Source organism: Elephantulus edwardii, unplaced genomic scaffold (assembly GCF_000299155.1).
Source record: "Elephantulus edwardii isolate Elephantulus edwardi_28Jun2011 unplaced genomic scaffold, EleEdw1.0 scaffold00078, whole genome shotgun sequence".
Lineage (NCBI taxonomy): Eukaryota > Metazoa > Chordata > Mammalia > Macroscelidea > Macroscelididae > Elephantulus > Elephantulus edwardii.
Window position 1 is genome coordinate 7,907,740 of NW_006399828.1, and position 5,160 is coordinate 7,912,899.

General features: G+C 38.7%; 1 pseudogene; it reads left to right on the top strand.

Moving 5' to 3' along the window:
* Nucleotides 1-205: 205 nt before the first annotated feature.
* On the top strand, nucleotides 206-1,600 carry LOC102875669 (annotated as a pseudogene).
* Nucleotides 1,601-5,160: the final 3,560 nt, after the last annotated feature.

Genomic DNA, 5,160 nt, shown 5'->3' on the forward strand with positions numbered 1-5,160 from the left:
AATGGTGGTGTTGTACACTATAGAGTTGGTACCAACCCATAGCTGACCCTCTGGCAGGTTTCCAGAGGCAGGTAATCACACGGGAGGAGAGTGCCCATTCTTCTCCCACAAAGGAAGGATTAAAATGTGTGGTGCTCCTTTTTTGCAATGGGTTTGTCAGCAGAGTACAGGTGTTGCTGAATACCCTTGCAAAATCTAAGCCGAAATGGGAAAGGAGAAGACCCACGACAACATCGTCATCAAAGGACATTCAGGCAAGTTCACCAAGACTGGCCACCCGATCTACAAATGTGGTGATATCTACAAGAGAATCATTGAGACATTTGAGAAGGAAGCTGCGGAGATGGGAAAGGCACCTTCAAATACGCCTGGGTCTTGGATAAACTAAAAGCTGAATGTGAGCATGGAATCATCATTATTTCCCTGTAGAAATTTGAGCCCAGCAGGTACTATGTGACCATCATTGATGCCCCAAAACACAGAGACTTTATCCAAAACATGATGACGGGAACATCACAGGCTGACGTTGCCATCCTGATTGTTGCTGCTGGTGTTGGTGAATTTGAAGCTGGTATCTCACAAAATGGCAGACACGTGAGCCTCCCTTCTGTCTTACACAGTAGGTGTAAAGCAACTGATTGTTGATGTTAATAAAATTAATTCCACTGAGCCACCCTACAGCCAGAAAAGACATGAGGAAATAGTTGAGGAAGTCAGAACCTACATCAAGAAAATTGGATATAATCCTGACACATTGGTCTTTGTGCCAATTTATGGTTGAAATAGTGACAACATACTGAAGCTAAACGCAAACATGCTTTGGTTCAAGGGATAGAAAGTCACCCGGAAGGATGGCAATGCAAGTGGAACTCTGCTGCTTGAAGCTTTGGATTGCATCCTGCGACAGACTCATCCAACTGATAAGCCCCTGCGTCTGCCTCTCCAGGATGTCTACAAGATTAGTGGCTTTGGTAACTGTCTCTCTATGCAAAGAGAAAGTTGGTGTTCTCAAGCCTGATGTGGTGGTCACATTTGACTCAGTCAGTGTTACAACTGAAGTAAAGTCGGTTGCAATGAACCATGAAGCTCTGAGTGAAGCTCTGCCTGGTAACAGTACTGGCTACAGCATTAAGATGTTTGATGTGACAACATGGTTGGTGATAGCAAAAATGATCCACCAACAGAAGCAGTTGGCTTCGCTACTCAGGTGATCATTTTAAACCATCCCAGGGAAATTAGTGCTGGTAATGCACCTGTGCTGGACTGTCACAAAACTCAAAACTCTTGCAAGTTTGCTGAACTCAAAGAGAAGGTTGATCACCATTCTGGTAAAGAGCTGGAAGATGGTTCCAAATTCTTGAAGCCTGGTTATGCTGCCATTGTTGATATGGTTCCTGGCAAGCCTATGTGTGTGGAGAGCTTCTCTGACAACCTTCCTCTGAGTCATTTTGCTTTCCATGACATGAGACAGACTGTTGCTGTGGGTACCATCAAAGCAGAGGACACGAAGGCTGCTAGAACTGGCAAGGTCACCAAGTCTGCTCAGAAAGCTGAGAAGGCTAAATTAATATTACCTATAACACCTGCCACCCAGTCTTAATCAGTTGTGGAAGAATGGTCTCAGAACTGTTTGTTTCAATTGGCCATTTAATTTTAATAGTAAAAGACTGGTTGATGGTGACAATGCATTGTAATACCTTCAGAAGGAATATTTTGAGGACCATTTGCTTTCTTTTTTTATGTTTGTTTTCTTTTGTTAGTTTTTAAAGTCAATACTTTTTAAAATGTAAACAACTTGACCAAAAATTTGTTACATAATTTTGAGACCCATCAAAACAAGCTTAATGAGAAATAAAAAAAGAGTGGTCCTTTTTTCTTAATTGGTTTGCTTACAAAGTTTATATACATTGTGTTTCACATTATTCTTCATTTACATTGTGTTTCACACAATCATTTCTAAAACACAGTGTATATGAATGAAACATAATGTAAAGGAACTATTATATGAAAACCAATATAAATATTTTTTTTAAAGTGTGGTCTTACCTTCCCAAAAGTTGAGCCAAAAGTCCCCATAATCATCAAACATATTTTCAGAATACTTAATTGTTCTCATGCAAAACCTATACCTAGACCAAGAAGCTGAGGTTTGAATTGCACAAGGAAAGACACTATGGTTCAAATCACAAAAAGTGTGCATCAAAGTTGTATCCCTTTTACATATCTATTTACATATCTATTCAATTTGTATTCCGAACAAATAATTTGAGAAGTTGGACTATATAAAGGAGAATGGGGTCTCACAATTAGAAGACTTACCGACAATCTGCATTATAACATTATGCAACCCTGCTTGCCAAAAAGTGAAGAGAACTTGAAACCCGTGCTGCAGATAATCAAACACAATAACCTTCAAAATGGGGTACATCTCAACATCAAGGGGAAAGAAAATCCTGACTGCTATATGAATAGACATCATGATGGAGAAAATATTGAAATTGTCAATAGTTTAATTTTACTTGAATCCTGTTCCATTGGGAAAATCTACTGTCAAAGACCTTTCCAAAGCACTAATGGGCAATGATATCAGTATAAAGACTTAAGGTGTGGTTGAACCACATCATGATCAATTATTTTCAATTATTTCCTATTTATCTGAAAGTTGTACAATAACTAAGGAAGATAGTAAAACCAACCAACCAAACAAACAAAAAACCCTGATACATTTGAATTGAGATTTTGGAGAATAGTACTGACTATCCCATTGACTGGCAAAAGAACCACCAAGCCCTTTTTGGAGAAAGTGCAAACTTTCCCTAGGTATTCCCTAGGGGAATAGATTTTAAAACTTCCTCTCACATTCTTTGGACATGTTTTCAGCAAGGACCACTCCTTGAAAGAAAATACTATGTTAGGAAAATGTGAAGGTTGGAGAAAGAAAATGAATCCCAGTAATATAGATTGACACAGTGTCTGCAACAATGAGCTCTAGGATGTGCAAGACAGGGCAAGAGTGCTGTCTGCTGTTCATAGGGTAACTGTGCATCACAGCTGACCTGATGCCATCTAATAACAACAACAACTGCCACTAAGTTATTTCTGAACTCTTAGCAACAACATTACAGCACAGAATAAAATTTCCCCAAAGAGTTCACAGAGCTGAAAATCTTTTTGGAAGCTGATTGGCACGTTTGTCTCCCACAGAGTAGATGGTGGATTTTCAATTAACAAGCACAAGCTTAACCTTTGAACCATCAAGTTCTTTCTTCTTAACTAAAAAATCAGAAGTCATTGTCATAGAATTGGAATCTATGTGAAGCTAATTCACCATTAAATTTCCGAGGCTATTAATTTCATGGGATGAGATAGCTTGTATTTACTCTAGGAGCCACAGGGGGATTTGAACTGTTTTGGGGTTAGTAGCACTAACCCCTTGGGACACCAGATAATCAATATGATCATGCTGATTTCTTTTCCAGAGAGAGAGAGAGAGAGAGAGAGAGAGAGAGAGAGAGAGAGAGAGAGAGGATGAATAAAAAATGTTGCTAAAGAGAACAAGAGTAAAATATGGGACATAGTGGTTGAATAAGGTGAACATAGGACAAAATGTTAAATAAGTGAGGAAAATAATAGAAGTAATTGGAAAATTACTTCTCAATGGAAACTTGATGTTCAGGAGATAAGATCTAAAAACCTATGTCTTTAAGTATCTAAGATATTTTATATTAAAATTTCCCTTCCTAATTTTTACATTAATTTCTTCAATTTTTCCACAATTGAAAAATGGACAACACTCAAGCTGCTAACTCTCAAGTGATTTGAATCTTCAACTCAGAATTCCAACAATCTCTATTATCCTGATATCTGAGATATGCTGCTTCTGCTGTTTGCCACTGATTATGGAACAGAAGTCCCTGGCCCATTGCTAGAAAGGTACAAATGCTTCAGGAAATTCCGGCTGCACATTGAAAGATGAATGCTAACTCTTTCATAATTTGAATATAATTCTATACCCTAGATACATTATTGTTCTTGGGTACTATGGAGTCAAGTACACTTATAACAACCCTATGAACAAAAGATCTGAACCTTGTTCTGTCCTGCACCATCCTCACACTTCCTGACACACAAGAACCTATTGTGGCAGTCACCATGTCAAACCACCTGGCCGAGGGTCTTCCTCTCCTTTGCTGACACTCCACCCTTCCCAATATCATGTCTTTATCCAAGGAATAGCTCCTCCTAGAAACCTGCCCAAAGTATGTGAGGTGAAGCCTCATCATTCTTGTCTCCAAAGAGCACTCTGGCTATACCCTCTCAAAGATGTATCTGTTTGTTCTCTTGGTTGGCCGTCGGATGCTCAGGGCCCTTCTCCAACACCACAGTTTTAAGGCATTAATTCTTTTTTTGTAATCCTTATTAATTAGACACATACAAAGTGATAAGAAAGACCATGGTCTAACTCAGAGGTACCTTAGTTCTCAAACTGACATCATTACTCCTCAATAATTTGGAGAAGTCCTTAACTGCAGATTTTCCCAGTGCAATGCACCCCCTTATTTCCTGACTGCTGGTACCAAGCATGTTAATTGTGGTTCCAAGCAAAATGAAGCTGTTGACAGTTTCAATCTCTTCTCCATCCATCATGACACTGCTTATTGTCCAGTGGTAAGAATCTTTTATTTTTTTTACATTGAGATGCATTCCTTGATCTTCTGCAAAAAGTGCTGCAAGTCCTCCTCACTTTCAAGAAGCAAGATTGTGTTATCCACATTATACAGATGCCACACTTCCTCATAGAGTCCAGATTCTTGGATAATTTGCTCAGCATATAGATTAAATAAGTATGGAGAGAGATAAAAGCCCTGATGCACTCTCTTCTCAATTTTAAACAATGTGTTGTTCCCTGCTCTATTCACACAACAGCCTCCTGGTCCAGGTAGAGGTGCCACAGGAGCATAATTAAATGTTCTGGGATCTCCATTCTTTTCAATGTCAGCCACAACTTGTTATGATTCACACAGTCAAACGCTTTTTCATAGTCAATAAAGCATAAATAGACATTATTCTGGTATTCCTTTCTTTTCTAAATTAATTTTAACGAAAGTTTACAGAGAGTAGATTTCTATTTATTCATTGTTGCACTTTTCTCACTACCCA